Source organism: Aquarana catesbeiana, linkage group LG01, assembly GCF_042186555.1.
Source record: "Aquarana catesbeiana isolate 2022-GZ linkage group LG01, ASM4218655v1, whole genome shotgun sequence".
NCBI lineage: Eukaryota > Metazoa > Chordata > Amphibia > Anura > Ranidae > Aquarana > Aquarana catesbeiana.
Window position 1 is genome coordinate 240,525,526 of NC_133324.1, and position 20,466 is coordinate 240,545,991.

The 20,466-nt window shown below is 40.7% G+C and overlaps 1 long non-coding RNA gene across 1 annotated transcript in view; it reads left to right on the top strand.

The window, feature by feature from the left end:
- Positions 1 to 20,091, top strand: part of LOC141139904 (uncharacterized) — a 38,961-nt gene extending 18,870 nt beyond the window's left edge. Inside the window, exons 2-3 of the long non-coding RNA XR_012243830.1 lie at positions 15,275 to 15,502; positions 19,924 to 20,091. This is a non-coding gene — a long non-coding RNA (uncharacterized lncRNA). The remainder of the gene's footprint in view (positions 1 to 15,274; positions 15,503 to 19,923) is intronic.
- The last annotated feature ends 375 nt before the right edge of the window (positions 20,092 to 20,466 follow it).

Here is a 20,466-nt window from a genome sequence, read left to right on the forward strand (position 1 = left end):
TTACTTCCTCTACTTTCCTAAGCCACATACTCACTGTAGGGGGTTGTGCCTGTTTCCACTTAAGCGGGAGGCATGCTTTAGCTGCATTCACCAAATGACACAAAATAGAGTTCCTATATATATTCCCCGGAATCTCTGACAGATGCAAAAGGAAAAAAGCTGGGTCTTTCTGTATTTCCACATCGCTAAATTTTTGAATTATCTCCCGGACCTCCCTCCAAAATGTTCTCACTCTGGGACAAGACCAAAAAACATGTAACAAAGTTCCCTGTTCTATCTGGCATCGCCAGCATCTGTCTCATGCATTCGGGAAACATTTTTGAAGTTTATCTGGGGTTCTGTACCATTGTGAAATGATTTTATAATTAGTTTCCTGTATTTTGGTACATATTGCTGTCTTAAATATTGAATGTATCATATAATCGTTTTTTGTTCCTCCGAAAAGGTCCTCCCCAAATCTGTTTCCCATTTTCGGAGGAAAGGTAACTGATAGTTCTCTGATGGTTTCATCAGCAACGCATACATTCTGGAGACAGCATGCTTTATTGGTTCAGTCTCCATACAATATTTCTGAAGTGGTAACAGATTCCGATCCAAAGGACTTGGCGGTACCCTAGTACATAGATAATGTCGTAGTTGTACGTAGTTGCCGACCAAAAATTTAATTGGAGGGGCCATTTCTGTCTACCAATTCCTGCACTGTTGGCCATCTGCCAGATCTCAGAAAATGCAATGCCTGATACAGTCCCCGTTTGATCAGGACGTCAAAAGGTCCTTTTTGTGTTCCTAATATGAATTGCAGGTTCCCCAATATAGGTACTAAGGGTGATTCCTGTGTTGATAACTTACCCTTAAAAATGAGGTTATAACAGACACGGAGGGTAGGTCCTATTGTTGGGTGCGTCTTAGTTTTAGATGCCAAATCCTTAAAACACCAAGGGGCCCTATACAGTAATTCCCCACTCTGCACTTGCTCCAATCCTGGCCAGATTTTAAGTTCCCCATGTCGGCACCAATCCAACAGGCGGCCCAGATGTACTGCCTGGTAATATTTATATATATCTGGGACAGCCAGCCCCCCTTTTTGTTTTGGTAGGGACAACAGTGTCCTCCTGATCCTAGGATGTTTGTGTGCCCAGATTAATTTTGTAAATAATATTTGTATATTTCTAAAGAACTTCCTAGGGATTGCAATTGGGATTGCCTGAAGGAGGTACAGAATCTTTGGCAGAATATTCATCTTAATTAAATTGCTTCTTCCAAACCAGGAATGTAATCCCTTATGCCATCTCTCCAATAAGCCTCACACCTTTTTTAACGCTGGTGGGAAATTAAGCTCATATGTTTTAGAAGGGTCCACTGCTATACAAGTCCCTAGATACTTCAGGAATTGATTTGCCCATTTAAATTTATAATTTGCTTTTAATGACATCATCATTTCTTTCAGGACAGCTACCGCCAATGCCTCTGATTTAGAGAAATTTATCTTGAAAAAGGACAGTGTACTGTATGTCTCAATTTCTCTAAATAAGTTTGGGAGTGAGATTATGGGATTGGTCATTGGGAAGAGCATATCATCTGCATATACTGCAACTTTATGTTGAGTTCCTCCTACCGTTATTCCCCAAATATCCTTATTAAGCCGAATTCTACATAACAGAGGTTCCAGTATCAGTGCAACAATAAAGGGGACAGTGGGCATCCCTGCCTTGTCCCATTCCTTGTCGCAAAAGGGGGGGAGACTACTCCATTTACCTTCACTTGAGCTTTAGGTTCTTTATACATGCCTGCAATCCATCTAATCATTTTCCCTCCCAGTTTTATGTGACGAAGGACTGCAAACATGAACCCCCATCCCACCCTATCAAATGCCTTCTCCACGTCTGTTCCTAGAAACACACACGGAGTCTTAGTTGAGTTTGCTATATGCATCAAATTCAGGGTTTTGATGGTATTATCCCTTGCTTCTCTTGTTGGAACAAACCCTACCTGATCCTGATGGATCAGGAAGGGTAATTGCTGTTGTAGTCTTAAGGCTATAATTTTACTGAATATTTTTAGATCCGCATTCAATAAGGATATTGGCCTATAACTTCCACATTGCTTTGGATCCTTTCCTTCTTTTGGAATCACTGCTATCATAGCTCTTAATGTCTCTGAATGGAAAGAGGCTCCCTCCCCCAGCTCATTAAACATTTTAACCAGATAGGGTCCCAATATTGATGAGAATAACTTATAGTACTGGGCCGAGAGCCCATCTGGTCCTGGTGCCTTCCCCATTTTTGCTAATCTTATTCCCCTCTGTACCTCTTCTAAAGTAATTGGCAAGTCCAACTCCTCCTGCGCACTAGTTGTCAGGCACGGCATTCCACTTGCTTTTAGATACTCCTCCATCACTGTTCGATCTGGTGCGTCCATATTCAAATTGTAAAGTGAAGAGTAGAACTCGCCAAACACCTCGGCTATCTGTCCAGGCATCCCAACCTCCTCCCCATCTCTTTTCCTCACTGGATTTGATTTCATATATATATATATTTGTATGACAATTTAAAACAGTTTATTGATATTACTGATTTAATTTTACTCTATATTCCAAAGGCTGTTTTTTTTTATTTGATCATGTGACCGGCAGCAGAAGACTAGAAGCTCCTCCTGCTGACAGGCTGAGAAAAAGTTGGGTCATGTGACAGCTGTATATCGATCAGGAAAAAGGTACCTAGAAGGTTTTCTATTAAAATAAATAATGTCATCATCCATATTCAGAACGAGAAGGGGATGCTGTAAATTAAACAGTGTGTGTTTAGTATTACTTTAAGTCCTGTTAGATCACTTACAGAGATACAGAGCCTTGATAAAGTGTTAATACCCCTTGAAATTTTCAACATTTTGTCACGTTACAACCAAAAACGGAAATGTGTTTTATTGGCATTTTATGTGATAGATAGACCAACACAAAAGTTTCACATAATTGTGATGTGGAAGGAAAACGATAAATGGTTTTAAACATTTTTTACAAAAAAGACCAAATATTTGAAAAGTGTGGTGTGCATTTGTATTCAACCCTTTGTATTTGTATTCAGCCCTTATTCAGCCCTTTGTAGAACCAACTTTCTCTGCAATGCTATACGCCCCTTTTTAACTAATGACACTACCAAGCTTATAATTCACTCCCTGGTCATCTCTCGCCTCGATTACTGCAATTCCCTCCTCATTGGATTACCTTTACATAGACTATCCCCCTTCAGTCCATAATGAATGCCGCTGCAACACTCATCCACCTTACCAACCATTCAGTGTACTAACAATAATTTACAAAGCCATCCATAACTCTGCCCCCAGCTACATCAGTAACCTAGTCCCAAAATACCAACCAAGCTGCTCTCTTCGGTCATCCCAAGACCTCCTGCTCTCTAGCTCCCTTGTCACCTCCTCCCATGTTTGCCTCCAGGATTTCTGAAGAGCTTCTCCCATCCTTTGCAACTCCCTACCCCAATCTGTCTGACTGTCCCCTAATCTATCCATCTTTAGGCGATCCCTGAAAATCTTTCTCTTCAAAGAAGCCTATCCTGCTTCTAACTAACACTGTTTTACTTTCTCCATCAGCTCATCCCCCCACAGCTATTACCTTTTGTATCAATTGACCCTTCCTTTTTAGATTGTAAGCTCTAACGAGCAGGGCCCTCTGATTCCTCTTGTAGCAAATTGTAATGTAACTGTAATGTCTGCCCTCATGTTGTAAAGCGCTGTGCAAACTGTTGGCGCTATATAAAACATGTATAATAATGATAATAATAATAATTACAGCTGCAAGTCTTTTTGGGTATGTCTCTACCAGCTTTGCACGTCTACAGAGTTAAATTTGTGCCTATTCTTCACTGCAAAATAGCTCAAGCTCTGTCAGATTGGATGGAGAATAATGTGGAGAACAGCGGCGCTCTTCTGAGTAAAGTATATTGAAATGATTAATGATGAATTTATTAAGATAAAAAAATAAAATAAGAATAAACTCACAGGGTAAGGTTTAAAAAGGATAGTCACAAGGACTATGTAGTCCTGATCCAGATAGCCTGCAGTGTGGGGTGCTGCTGTCTCGCTAGCTGCAGGGGTTTCCAAGGCTCTGATTCAAGCTGGCAGTCGTCTCCCTGTCGGCTGTGATGTCACTGGATATGGGGTACAGGCCTGCGGGACCTTCTAACACATGAATATGCTTTGATCTAAACCATTCCATTGTAGCTCTGGCTATATGTTTAGGGTTGTTGTCCTGTTGGAAGGTGAACCTCTGCCCCAGCCTCAAGTCTTTTGCAAACTCTAACAAGTTTTCTTCTAAGATTGCCCTGTATTTGGCTCCATCCATCTTCCCATCAACTCAGAGCAGCTTCCCTGTCCCTGCTGAAAAGAAAAACATCCCCACAACATTATGCTGCCACCACCATGTTTCACGGTGGGGATGATATATTCAGGGTGATGTGCAGTGTTAGTTTTCCGCCACGCATATCGTTTTGCTTTTAGGCCAAAGAGTTCAATTTTGGTCTCATCTGATCAAAGCACTTTCTTCCACATGTTTGCTGTGTCCCCCACATAGATTCTTGCAAACTGCAAATGGGATTTCTTATGGCTTTCTTCTTGCCACTCTTCCCTAAAGGTCAGATTTGTGGAGTGCACGACTTATTGTTGTCCTGTGGACAGATTCTCCCACCTGATCTGTGGATCTCTGCAACTCCTCCAGGGTTACCATGGGCCTCTTGGCTACTTCTCTAAATAATGCTCTCCTTGCCTGTCAGTTTAGATGGACAGTCATGTCTTGGTAGGTTTGCAGTTGTGCCATACTCTTTCCATTTTCAGATGATGGATTGAACAGTGCTTTGTGAGATGTTCAAAGCTTCGGATATTTTTTTTTTTAACCTAACCCTGCTTTAAACTTCTCTATAACTTTATCCCTGACCTGTCTGGTGTGTTCCTTGGCCTTTGTGATGCTGTTTGTTTACTAAGGTTCTATAACAAACCTCTGAGGGCTTCACAGAACAGCTCTATTTATACTGAGACTAAATTGTACACAGGTAGACTCTGTTTACTAATTAGGTGACTTCTGAAGGCAATTGGTTCCACTAGATTTTAGTTAGGGGTATCAGAGTAAAGGGGGGCTGAATACAAATGCACACCACCATTTTCAGATAATTATTTATAAAAAATTTAAAAACCATTTATCATTTTCCTTCCACTTCACAATTATGTGCCACTTTGTGTTGGTCTATCAAATAAAATCCCATTAAAATACATTTACGTTTTTGGTTGTAACATGATAACATGTGGAAAATTTCAAGGGGTATGAATACTTTTTCAAGGCACTGTAGCTATGTAACACTTTTAAAATAAGTGCCTATACTGTTTAAAATCCAGCAATACACTGTCCCACCCTGCTCTGCACATGCTCAATTGTTCTCCATGTTTAGGCACTGTGCCTAATCTGCTAACAGACTAAAAATTTACTGCTGTTCAATGGCTCTGGGCTTCAGCAAAATGACAGCCTCCAGCAAGAAGAAACAGTAACAATGCTGGAGACAATTTACAACACACACTCATTTTGGTGGAAAAATATTAATGTGGAATTTATGATCCTTGCTAAAGAACATTATTTTTATTAAGGTGTTATGGGTAAAATTCCATTTTAAGTAGACACTAAATCAAATTAGCCACCTCCTCCTTCCCTTGGAGAACAGTTAACATTTCCCTTGTGTGTTTTGAGTTGATTCTTCCCACTTACCATGTCATTGCAAATTAAGAAGTTCTGTTATGATAATACCTGTTAAAAGCAGCCCACATCAGGTGATACAATCCAGTGCCTTGTTACTGATTGGCTGGTTTGAATTGTGAGTTCTACTCGCTGTGTATATCGCTCCTGCCCATTGAAATCAATGGGGCACCGCGGCTATACCGCCGGCAAAGCGCCTCTGCAGAGGCGCTTTGCGGTGGTTTGTAACCCTTTCTCGGCCACTAGAGGGGGGTAAAACCGCCCTGCTAGTGGCCGGATACCGACGCTAAAACGACGGTAAAGCGCCGCTAAAAGTAGCGGCGCTTTACCGACGACGCACCTCCCGCCCCAGTGTGAAAGGGGTGTAGGACTAACTTATAGGTGTACTAAACTAAAATGAAAACTGACTAACCGCAGTTTCAACTAGAGTCTGCTTCTCAACTCGTTTGGTATTTAAATTGGCATGTTAACTTGAGTTCATATTTTATTTTATAGTGGTAGATATATCTGTTAACTTTCAGTAGCTCTATATCTTAAACAGCTTGCATAGCCATATTTGATCTTAAAGCCCACAACTGAACTCAACTTAAAGTGGAACTTTACCCATACAACTTGATAAAAAGTAATGTTCATGAGCAAGGAACATACATTCCACATTAATAATACCAGAATTAGTGTATGCTATAAATTGCCTCCAGTGTTGTTCCTGTTTCTTCTTGCTGGAAGCTGCCATTTGCCTGAAGCCCAGAGCCCCTGAACAGCAGGATATCATAAAGCGGAACTAAACCCATCGATTTAACAGTTTCAAAAAACAGTTACAATCCTGGAATGCCGAGATTGCTAACTGTCACATTTGTTTGTGTCCTCAGCCAAACTGTCAAACCATCAAATGGCTGGTGTTATAACTGATCACATGTGCAGCACCATGGCAGTTGCAGATCAAACAGAAGCAGTTTCCTTGGCTGTAAAAGATAGGAGGGTTTAATTCTGCTTTAAGGCTGTCAGCAGATCGACCTCTACAAACTCGACAGTGCATAAAATAGAGAGCATGTACAGAGCAGGGTGAAACAGTGTAGTACTGGATTTTAACCCCTAAAACAAATCTTAATGCCGAAGCACAATCTTGCAACTTTGACATGCGTTAGTAAAATTGTACATATCACCACTACTTTGTCTATGCAGGTGGATTATACGTTGTTTTTTTTCAGGGCAAATTGGGCTTTCAAAGGAAAACTGGCCCAAAACAGTAAAAAAATCTTTCTTTTTTTAATTCAGCTGTATATTTCTTAAATTCTCCTGCTCCTGATGATCGCAACAATACCACATATGTGTATGTTATTAGTTGTTTGTACCCATAGTACAGCCCAGAAGCAATAGTGCAAATTTTGCTTTTTTTAAAAAAAAAAAAACACACTGACACTGATGCTAATTAAAAAAAGTAAAAAATAAAATAAAAATCCTGCCCAAAATATACTGACTCTGACCTTGACTCAAACACTAACCTTGGCACTAATCTAGATAAAACCTGGATCTAGGTATTTTTTCTTTATTTTGTATTACCGTATTTATCGGTGTATAACACACACCTTAACTTTAAGAGGGAAGTTTAAGAAAAAAAAAATTAAATAAGGGTCAGTGCCCATCAATGCAGCCTGATCTATGCCCATTTGCAGCTTCTAATATGCCCATTATTGCAGCCTGTTTAGTGCCCATCTGCAGCCTCTAACATGCCCATCTGCAGCCTCTAATGTGCCCATTATTGCAGCCTGTTTAGTGCCCATCTGCAGCCTCTAATATGCCCATTATTGCAGCCTGTTTAGTGCCCATCTGCAGCCTCTAACATGCCCATCTGCAGCCTTTAACATGCCCATCATTGCAGCCTGTTTAGTACACATCTGCAGCCTCTAATGTGCCCATTATTGCAGTCTGTTTAGCGCCCATCTGCAGCCTCTAACATGCCCATCATTGCAGCCTGTTTAGTACACATCTGCAGCCTCTAATGTGCCCATTATTGCAGTCTGTTTAGCGCCCATCTGCAGCCTCTAACATGCCCATCATTTCAGCCTGTTTAGTATCCATATGCAGACTCGCCTTTGCCGATGATTGCAGCTGCGCCAGTGCTGGATTACACAGGTCCGCAATCTCCTGTGCGATCTCCTGCTGCCTCAGAGTGGAAGGAGTGGACGAGCGCCACTGGATTACACACAGCCGCGATCTCTTGTGTAACCGGCGCTCAGTCACTCACAGTCCCGTCCGGCTCATATGATGGACAGAACAGTGGTCCAATGCCCAGCCAGGGAGGTGGGACTGTGTGTGACTGAGCGCCGGATACACAGGAGATCGCAGTTGTGTGTAATCCAGCGGCACTGGTCCCCTCCTTCCATTCCGGGGCAGCAGGGATTGGCGTTTAACAAGCACACACAATTTCCCCCTGATTTTCAGGGGGGAAAGTGCGTGTTATACACCGATAAATATGGTATTTATTTATTTTTACACACACTTTTTTTTCCTCTCTGCAAGGAAAGAGAAAGATACATTGTACGTTTCCTTGTCGTCATTCACAGAAAGAGAAATGCAGGGGCGGGTTCCACAGTGATCACAGCAATCAGGTGACCCAGAATTGGGAGTTCTAAGTCCCGCTTGTTAGTACGGGGCCCAGGGCTCTCGGTGAGACCCCAGGCTGGGAGATACGCATATATGCGCCCCCCGGAAAAAAAGCCCAGTGCAGCAGGGCCGCATATATGTGTTACGTTGGTGGGAAGGCGTTAAATAGTATTTTTTTTGTTTTTTTTTTCATAGCTATACATGCAAAAGGGGCCAAGCTGAAGTGATCTAGCAGGACTTCATTTTCTGAGTAAAGCTGGATACACACTATAACATTTTCTGTAGATTTTTTCCTTCATATTTACCAAAACCAAAATATATGAGGTCAAACCTTAAGAGTTTCAATTTTTATGCCCTTGCACTACATGGCTTTGGTAAATCTAAAGGAAATCAGACAACAAAAGTTGTATAGTATGTATGGGGTCTAAAGTTCCACTTTAAAAGTAGGGCTGAAACAATCAACGCTGTTCTAAAAGCTTCAATTGCAAAGCATCAATTCTTCCAGTGCTTTTCTTTCTCCCATGAGAAAGAAGTTGTGTCCATACAGCAGTCCGACATGTCAGAACTACGGTGCATGGATCAGCAATTGAGTTCAACTGGGCTTTCATAATAATTAACAATATCCATAATAGAGACTTATGGGCCCGTTCATAATGAAGAGTGGATACCACTAAATGCTCCTCCTGGACACTCCACAATGCACCTGCATTTTATGTGTAATTATAGACATGCCACAGTCCAGAGCGTGAGGTGTCCTACAGAGTTGTTCTCTTCACAATTCTATACAAATTCATGACTGGAGGGAAAGTCATTTACATGACTTTGACAGGTCATGTAAATAGATTCTCCTCCCAGCACTTTTTTCCTCCATTTTTTAAAATAAATGAGTCCCAGAACAAGCAGAGAGCCAAGCACATTAGTAAAGCACACCACTGTACTTTGTAAATGTGCCCATGTTTTTATCTTTACCTTTTTTAAAGCAGAGGTATGACTGCAGTAAGCCCATGCTGTTGCTTTATGAATGGGCCCTATGTGTTTCTGTTTATAATATATTTATTATGTTAAATATTGCACATGATTGTATTTACTATTTGAGGTCACCAGGTGGATAGCTAGGGTCCTTTTCATACAGTGTGTTTACCATGCTAATCTTACGGTAATTACTTTGCGAAAAAATGCTTCTTTTTTTTTTACAAAGCTGAATAGCTGATGCCCAAATTACTTGGAAAGCTAAATTAATCAGATGAGTGATTTATCCCCATTACTCCTCCCTCTCCCACTCTCTGCTCTGTAAAGCCTCGTACACCCTGCAAGTTTTTTTTTCATTCAAACCAGCAGCCTGAACGAAAAAAAAAAAACCCGACAGCTTAGGTTGAAGGCGCTGTACTAACAATCCAATCTCCCTTGCTGTGCTATTGTGGTCTGATAAAGGGGTGGGCCCTGTAATGGAGTCACTTCCCACACTCCCCTTGAGTGCTTCCGTCATATACCGCTTCCTCCAGTCTGAATATAAATATTATAGCCGCATATTACAACCAAGAACTAGGCAGGACTCGTTTGGCGGCAAAGCTGAAACATGAACTGTTTATTTGTACACAGGTACAGAAATATAACTCAGAGGACAATCCCCCCTCCTTTGCGTAATGACACAGGGCAGGGTAAACCACATTCAGTAACAGACACACAGGTGTATTCAAACTTCTCATCAGTAGACAGTCCTATCAGCACAGAGAGCTGTCGGAGGAATTCCCCCCTCCCTCCTCACAGCTAATCCACATACACATATACATCCAATAATACTTTTCTCCCAAGGCAGACACAATACAACAATGGGATACAGGCACTTAACAAACACATAGCAACCCCACCTCAAATATCTAGCAATGGTCTCTGAAGAATGATGGACTTTATCTTCATATATTCTTGAGGGATATTGTTCAGAAATATTAATGTCCCAAGTGAATGAGCACCTTTATTCCTTCAGCACAAATCACACATATAGAATCCAGGACAACTGTGTTTAAAGGAAATGCTTTATGGTTGTATGTTGAGTCGGGTTAAACAGTCCCGATTAGGGTTCTTGGTCACCCTGTGCCCCAAGGTGACTCCTGTCACAGCCCCGCCTCCCCCAGAACATTCTGGTCAACGCTCTCAGCCATTGAGTAGGAGCTGGTCAGCAGACCTTTTTCGTCTTCTGTTGGACCGGCTTTAGTACACACGGGCCAAATGTCTGTATTGAACCGGCCGATGCCGCCCGACGTTCGGCCTGTGTGTACAGGGCTTTTGCTCTCTGTAGACTTTCAGTTAGTGAGAGCCTGCCTAAAAGGAAAAGGCATCTGCTGTTCTCTCTCTATATAGAAAACCTGCAAAACCTGTGTCATGATGAATGAAAAAACTACTATTGTTTCCCTCTGAAAAACATTCCCTTATATCCCATACTAGAAAAAAACAAATTAATTTGATATGTAGCTTGTCCAAGAATGTCACTGTACTTTGACTAATACTTTATAATTATTTTCTCCCGATTCGTTCATTTTTGGAATGAATGGACTTTCCCGAACATAAAACACATACACTATTAGAAATTCCTTCCTTCAAGAAACATTTTTCATCCTGCTGCTTCAAATTTTCTTGTCACTGTGGTCAAAAATGAATGTCTAACAATTAGAAATCAAATGAGCAAAAAACTAAAAACTTTAAAACTAGTACTGCATGGCCGACTTTACTATTAGACATGTGTATTTTTGTAGGCCTTGGTGTGCGTTTTCTTTGGTCTCTATGATGTAGTTAAACTGTATATATGTATATTAGAGCAGTCTGGTCATCCTGTGTATGTTTTTTGTATCTCTTTGTTCGATTTTCTGACGTTAGAAATTGTTTTTCTCAAAATACATTTGAAGTTCTTTGCTGCATCTATTTTAAGACGTACAGGAAAAGAAATCAAAACTTATGACTGATGTTGAGCCTATTTCAATATGAGAACATACCATAAAAGATGTTTTAGCAGATTCAGCTGACTCTTTCCTACTTTCTCCTTGTAGATATGGTATTTTACAGTAGAGGTCTGCAGTGACGCCCTTGACTCTCTTGAGAGATGCTAAAGAAGTAACTGACATCACTTCAACTGGAGGTCTGAAAGCCCCCCACCACAAGGTCACAATTTCCAATGGAAAATGTGATACAGGGTTTAACTTATGCTCGACTTCAGGGGCATGCAAACATTTTCTGGTCGATATGCTAATAGTTTTACTGGTGTGCACTCCTCTGATTCCTATTTAGGTGTGTGCTAAGCAGTTGTGTGTGTGTGAACTTTATTGAACAGAGGTAAAGAAGAATTTTCACAGCCAATATCTGAAGAGCAATTTATGCTACCACTATCTTTTTCAATTAGAAAATGCATTGCACAGCGGGGATGAATGATGCTATTCTTAGTTCTCCTAAAAAGAATCCCTATCCAGGTTTTACCTGGAGAACTCTGTATTTGTGCTAACCAAAAAATCTAAAGAAACCTGTCTCTATTTTAAAGGACATATGAGATTTAAACTTGTAAAAATCTCAGTTGAGTACTGTCCATGATACTTTTTTATTTGCACTAACGGTTAGATTTTCAGGACAAGCTTTTAGGGTGTATCCCATTCTTTTTTATCTAAGCAGTATTCAAACCAGTTGTTATAATATTGTTATGCTATAATATACATAATATAAAATGTATAGAAGGTGATGACTTTAAAAGTCTTTTTTAGTGGATATCAATTAATTATAATATTAAGATATAGAAAGGACAGAGATACTCAACTGTAAGCACCACATCCTATAATAAAGTACTGAATAAGGGATAAGGGCTAAATTGCCCGGAGGATGGGGAAAAAAGGACTTTTAAGGTGCTGTTTACATCAAAGATATAATCAAAAATTCTGTACAATCCTATTAAAAAATGAAAATTTTTATTGAATTTAGATTAAAATATTCATGTCTCTCATAGAAAGTGGGACATGCTTTTAAGAACAATATGACATTAATGAATATCACCCAAAATTGTTCACATTGGATAATGCAACATAAAGCAACTACTTAAAGGTGCCATGACAATCTGCCGCTCGACATGTTTCGCTCTAATACGAGCTTCTTCAGGAGTTTAAAGGCTATGATTGTAGTGGATTCTATAATGATGGGAGAATAAATAATAATCAATACATGCATACAAACATATTAGAAATACATCAAATGGATGAATAAACTAAATTATCAGAAGACAGGTTGATACAGAGCATATAAATGCATATATATAAATAGAAGTTTGGAAACCAGACAGTTCAACCAAATATATATGAAAAGTTAAAATTTGTATATCTTACCAGGCTGTAATGCATCAATGCGACATAAATGTTTCAATAGAGTGGCAACATGAATGTTTCAATAGAGTGGCAAATTAGTGCTGATTTTGAACCGGGAAGTTATCTCATATATATAGGGACATCGCTGCCATAGTGTGACCACAGGGGAACATAAAGTTGTATACTGGCCCTTTAAAAAAAAAAAAAAAAAAAAATAAATATAAAACAAAATTAAAATTGATGAAGAGGGGGGAGAGAGAAATGTATGGGAACAAAGAAATCAGATTCCCAAACATCCTTGTTTGGTTTTAAGGTGTATTTTAAGGTAGAGCCAATTAGGAGTATTTACCTAAAGCATAAAAGTATCACGGCAAACATGTGTTAAATGGATATGGCTAGATACCATAGTTTAATCAAACCAGTCGATGGTGACTACAAAAACGATAACCAACCGCGATGTTTTCTAAGTAGAAAAGAAATACAGTTGTAAAGGACCATAAAAGTTCCACAAGTGCAGCTCACTGCCAACTGACAGTGATGCTGTAGAGGGAGAACTTACTTTGTAGGCAGTAGTCCGGCAAGCAGATTTGGGAGAGCTTCACGCTGCCTCCATTGAACGGCGCCGGTAGCAGAGCTGTGGGCGGTGTATGACCGCCTTTATGTACCCCCACCACGGCGGCGTCTGATTTCGCCGCCGTGATGCGGACGCTTGTTGAGGCTGGCTGCGTCACACTCTGGGGGAGGAGGAACGCAGCGGCGTCAATCTGACATCCGTAGCGTGCCACAAGCGTAGTGCGCATGTCTATGGATTCATAGAGCCCGTGAGATATCCGGGCGCCGAAAACGCCATGTTGGTAATGGGAAAAGAAAAAGTATAAACAGATAGAACTAAACTAAAGCATTCAGCCTATCTGACAACCAATAAATGAAAATAGAGGCTCATATGTATCATATTATGGGTATTATAGCACCCTATTTAGTACAGCAACCAGGATCAAAAAAGGGGCCACCACTCTGGGGACGATTGGCTCTATATCTCCAATAGTGGGTGCCCCGGGCGTCCGTGTGGTCCAAATTGACAGAGATCGACCCAGCATGAGAATATTCCCGGAATATTGTTGCCAGTCATAAAAAGAAATAAACGGACTTTTTGTTAAAAAAATCCTTAATAGATATTTGCAACAACAGCCTGTAAGAGTATAGCACAAAATAAATCAGTGAAAGTTCAATGATATCAAGTGTAACATACAAAAATGTACATGGTCATAATCTCGTTATTATTGAATATTTTAACATAGCTTATACAAATATGAGACGCCAAATCAGTACAGCATTGAGGATACAGAATATAGTTAATATTTTAACATGAATTATATATGTATTTGACGTCACATTAGTACAGCATTGAAAATATTAAATGTGATTAATGACCTACCAAGATGGAAAAGACAAGGAAAAAGAAAAAACAAAGGAAACACAAAATCAAAAAATCGAGAAAAAAACGAAAAATACCTTTTAGTATTAGATTACACTATTATGTTGTATTTGGAAAACCAAAACCTGAAAAATCAAAGAATGGAGAAAGGGAAGGGGGGGGGAAGGGGAAAAGAGGGGGGAAGAAGGGGGGGGGAAAGAGGGGGGAGGAACCAGGGAGAACAAAGTCATGTCTGAACTGGGGATGCCCCAGTTTTTAAAGAAATGGCTTAAAACTGAACGCATCGTTCATGCCTGGATGCTGGAGAGCTGATAGCTCGTGTATCCAGCGTGCCTCCTTTTGTAGGAGGAGCTTATCATAGTCTCCCCCTCTTACACCCGGAGGAATATGTTCCAAGGCAAAAAAGTGTAAACAGTTAGCGTCAAAGTTGTGCTGCAGGCCAACATGACGACTGATGGGGGTTTCCATTCTTTTTTTCTGTATAAGGGAAACATGATCCCTAATGCGGCAAAAAAAGGGTCTCTTAGTTTTTCCGATGTAAAACATCTTACATTCGCATAACATGATGTATACTATACCGATGGATTGGCATGTTACTGCAAATCTAGGTTTAAACAAATGATCGTTGGGCAACAAGAGACTACGAGAGGCTAAAATATATCTACAGTATGAACATTGGTGGCAGGGTCTACTTCCCCTATCGGTTTCTTTGATTTTTGCACTGTGGCTTTCATAGTGGCTATGTACAAGTGAATCTCTAAGTGATCGACATCGTCTGAAAGTAATCTCCGGATATGGATTTAGATGTTTGGCCACCTTTTCGTCTCCCATTAATAAATACCAGTACTTTTTAAGGATATCACGTGTTTGTTGATGTTGATTAGAGTAAGTAGTGATGAGCCTGACACCCGGGTTTCCACACGTGAAAATGAACTTAAAACGAATTTGGAGACTTATGTAACAGAAGTTCTAAAAACAAAAGAAAAAAAATATATTAGAGACAAACTAGCGTATGACAATAAACAAGCATACAATTGGTCACCAAATAATTACAGAAGGAAAAAACGCAGTAATCAAAAACGTCAAACTAAACAGGCAAATAGTGAACCCAGTGACTCTGACTCATCTGTTTCCTCTGTTTCTTCACTACAGGCACAAGAATTTACTCGGCTTACGAGAACTCAGGATTCATCGAATTCTAAACACTCCAGAGAAAATGCACCTACGGGTACTGTGAGACGCACACCCAACCTTAAGACACCCATGGTCACTCGAGCGGGTGCCAATAAAAGTTTACTCACCAGCGCACCAATACACTCTGAACCCCTCCCTAATATTTGCACCACGACTTGCGCACCACCCACCGGGTCTTGCACTTCGGTAAGTAATTGTAACACTTTTCCCTCGCAACAGGATTTTCGTCCAGCCCCGATTTTCACACAGACGATGTCGGATCCCAAAAGAACCATGAGTTCGGATTTGGGGAATCCCAAACCCCAGAAAGCCAACTCGAGGTGATTAATATCTCCTCCTGCCCTTTGTCGGCAGAAGAAATTTCCGTACTACAACTGGGTCTTACCTTTTGCCCTACGCGAAGGGTGGACCCTTTTGAATTGATAAAAGATCTTAATCTTTTCTCGAGGAAACTTATGTTTAAAATTCTCTACGATAGACCATCTCCATCTGTCCAGAGTTCCTCTCTGGACAATCCTCTCTGGAAAGATATGTCCATTAATGATATTAAGGCTATGGAGGACCTAATGGAGCTGTGGGAGGAGGGGGGGATCAATGAAACAGACCTGCTCGAGGCCCTTGTCCTCGAAACGGCTGGTGATCCCCCACCTCCCTCCCCACCTCCATTGGTCCATCCTCATGTTCCGAGTACTGTCAAACCCCGTAATTATAAACCTAAATCCTCCAAGTTTCCTGCTCTGCAAGGCAATCCCAACGTATGGGCCTTCACTAACCAAGTCACCAAAGAGATTATGAATACCAAATGGAAAAACACCTCCCAAACTAATTTGACTTCCTCTCAAATTAATGCTTTGAAATCTCTACAATCAAATCAAAGCATTATTATTAAGCCTGCTGATAAGGGCGGTAACTTGGTGGTGATGGACAGGGGCCAATACAAGTCCATGGTGTTGGCCATTGTCCAGAACCATGAGTGGTACCGGAAAGTATCACCAACCCATGTTGCTTTAACCAATAATCGTTACCAACATCTAATTGGTTCGGCCTATCACAGTGGTCTTATTAACAAGTCTACCTGGGAGTTTCTAAATGTTACATCTCCGAGAATACCCACAATGTATGCTCTCCCTAAAATTCATAAGAGCCAGACCAAACCCCCCGGTCGTCCGATTGTCTCTGGTAATGGCAGCCTTACCGAAACAGCCAGCCAATTGATTGATGACTTCCTGAGGCCCCACGTCGAGGGTTTGGTGTCCTATCTTCAGGACACCAATGACCTGCTACGCGCCCTCGATGGGGTATCCCTTCCCGGGGGCGCGTGGCTGGTAGCCCTCGACGTGGAGGCCTTATACAATTCGATTCCCCATCAACAGGGGGTGGAAGTTGTCAAAAATTTTCTTTTTCAAAATCCTGAGATAACCTCTCAGTACAATGAATTTATTTTGAAGTTGTTGTTGTTTGTTCTCTCCAACAACATCTTCCTTTTTGACGGATCCCACTACCTCCAGATACAGGGGGTGGCTATGGGGACCAAATGTGCCCCCTCTTACGCCAACCTGTATCTGGGGGGGTGGGAACTGGATCTGTTTTCCAGAGACGACATGCAGCAATATATGGAACAAATCCCTCTATGGAGGAGATTTATTGACGACATTTTCTTTATATGGGTGGGTCCTAAAGATCTTCTTCTGTCTTTTTTGGAAAGCCTAAAAATCAATAGATTTAATCTCAAATTCACTGTTGAATTTAGTCAATCCAGTTTGACTTTTTTGGATACTCAAATTATAGTTAAATCTGATGGTAACATCAGAACAACTTTATACCGGAAACCCTCTGCGGGCAATTCCCTGTTGCACGCCACCAGCTCCCACCCGGTTCCTCTTATCACGAGTGTGCCCTACGGGCAATATTTACGAGCAAAACGCAACTGCAGTGATGAGTCTGACTTCGAAAGGGAAGCTAAATGTTTACGCTCACGCTTCCTCAACCGAGGGTATAGCAAAAAATGCCTTAAAAAAGCATACCTCAGAGCAAAAAACCAAAATAGAGCCTCTCTTTTGCATAACACCAGCTGTAAAAAAGCCAACCCGGGTGTCAGGCTCATCACTACTTACTCTAATCAACATCAACAAACACGTGATATCCTTAAAAAGTACTGGTATTTATTAATGGGAGACGAAAAGGTGGCCAAACATCTAAATCCATATCCGGAGATTACTTTCAGACGATGTCGATCACTTAGAGATTCACTTGTACATAGCCACTATGAAAGCCACAGTGCAAAAATCAAAGAAACCGATAGGGGAAGTAGACCCTGCCACCAATGTTCATACTGTAGATATATTTTAGCCTCTCGTAGTCTCTTGTTGCCCAACGATCATTTGTTTAAACCTAGATTTGCAGTAACATGCCAATCCATCGGTATAGTATACATCATGTTATGCGAATGTAAGATGTTTTACATCGGAAAAACTAAGAGACCCTTTTTTTGCCGCATTAGGGATCATGTTTCCCTTATACAGAAAAAAAGAATGGAAACCCCCATCAGTCGTCATGTTGGCCTGCAGCACAACTTTGACGCTAACTGTTTACACTTTTTTGCCTTGGAACATATTCCTCCGGGTGTAAGAGGGGGAGACTATGATAAGCTCCTCCTACAAAAGGAGGCACGCTGGATACACGAGCTATCAGCTCTCCAGCATCCAGGCATGAACGATGCGTTCAGTTTTAAGCCATTTCTTTAAAAACTGGGGCATCCCCAGTTCAGACATGACTTTGTTCTCCCTGGTTCCTCCCCCCTCTTTCCCCCCCCCTTCTTCCCCCCTCTTTTCCCCTTCCCCCCCCCTTCCCTTTCTCCATTCTTTGATTTTTCAGGTTTTGGTTTTCCAAATACAACATAATAGTGTAATCTAATACTAAAAGGTATTTTTCGTTTTTTTTTTCTCGATTTTTTGATTTTGTGTTTCCTTTGTTTTTTCTTTTTCCTTGTCTTTTCCATCTTGGTAGGTCATTAATCACATTTAATATTTTCAATGCTGTACTAATGTGACGTCAAATACATATATAATTCATGTTAAAATATTAACTATATTCTGTATCCTCAATGCTGTACTGATTTGGCGTCTCATATTTGTATAAGCTATGTTAAAATATTCAATAATAACGAGATTATGACCATGTACATTTTTGTATGTTACACTTGATATCATTGAACTTTCACTGATTTATTTTGTGCTATACTCTTACAGGCTGTTGTTGCAAATATCTATTAAGGATTTTTTTAACAAAAAGTCCGTTTATTTCTTTTTATGACTGGCAACAATATTCCGGGAATATTCTCATGCTGGGTCGATCTCTGTCAATTTGGACCACACGGACGCCCGGGGCACCCACTATTGGAGATATAGAGCCAATCGTCCCCAGAGTGGTGGCCCCTTTTTTGATCCTGGTTGCTGTACTAAATAGGGTGCTATAATACCCATAATATGATACATATGAGCCTCTATTTTCATTTATTGGTTGTCAGATAGGCTGAATGCTTTAGTTTAGTTCTATCTGTTTATACTTTTTCTTTTCCCATTACCAACATGGCGTTTTCGGCGCCCGGATATCTCACGGGCTCTATGAATCCATAGACATGCGCACTACGCTTGTGGCACGCTACGGATGTCAGATTGACGCCGCTGCGTTCCTCCTCCCCCAGAGTGTGACGCAGCCAGCCTCAACAAGCGTCCGCATCACGGCGGCGAAATCAGACGCCGCCGTGGTGGGGGTACATAAAGGCGGTCATACACCGCCCACAGCTCTGCTACCGGCGCCGTTCAATGGAGGCAGCGTGAAGCTCTCCCAAATCTGCTTGCCGGACTACTGCCTACAAAGTAAGTTCTCCCTCTACAGCATCACTGTCAGTTGGCAGTGAGCTGCACTTGTGGAACTTTTATGGTCCTTTACAACTGTATTTCTTTTCTACTTAGAAAACATCGCGGTTGGTTATCGTTTTTGTAGTCACCATCGACTGGTTTGATTAAACTATGGTATCTAGCCATATCCATTTAACACATGTTTGCCGTGATACTTTTATGCTTTAGGTAAATACTCCTAATTGGCTCTACCTTAAAATACACCTTAAAACCAAACAAGGATGTTTGGGAATCTGATTTCTTTGTTCCCATACATTTCTCTCTCCCCCCTCTTCATCAATTTTAATTTTGTTTTATATTTATTTATTTTTTTTTTTTTAAAGGGCCAGTATACAACTTTATGTTCCCCTGTGGTCACACTATGGCAGCGATGTCCCTATATATATGAGATAACTTCCCGGTTCAAAATCAGCACTAATTTGCCACTCTATTGAAACATTCATGTTGCCACTCTATTGAAACATTTATGTCGCATTGATGCATTACAGCCTGGTAAGATATACAAATTTTAACTTTTCATATATATTTGGTTGAACTGTCTGGTTTCCAAACTTCTATTTATATATATGCATTTATATGCTCTGTATCAACCTGTCTTCTGATAATTTAGTTTATTCATCCATTTGATGTATTTCTAATATGTTTGTATGCATGTATTGATTATTATTTATTCTCCCATCATTATAGAATCCACTACAATCATAGCCTTTAAACTCCTGAAGAAGCTCGTATTAGAGCGAAACATGTCGAGCGGCAGATTGTCATGGCACCTTTAAGTAGTTGCTTTATGTTGCATTATCCAATGTGAACAATTTTGGGTGATATTCATTAATGTCATATTGTTCTTAAAAGCATGTCCCACTTTCTATGAGAGACATGAATATTTTAATCTAAATTCAATAAAAATTTTCATCAATTAATTATGTTTATGAGCCTAAAAATTTTGCAAGGGATATGTGTATTTTAAAGTGAATGACTTTCATTGGCCTGTACTTGAGATAACAGCATAAGGCAGGCTATACACGGTGCAAATTTCTTTCCTGTGGCCACGGGTTGCAGGAAAGAATTTTGCATGAATCCCCCATCCACACAGACAGTGCTGACAGGGGAATCCCTCTTCCCGAGCAATTGTGTGCAGCGGGGGGGGGGGCAGGGAAAGCCGCCCCTGCCGGGAGAAGACAGTGATTATCGCCAGCAGCTATAGCAGCCGCTGTCGACAATCGGAAGAGA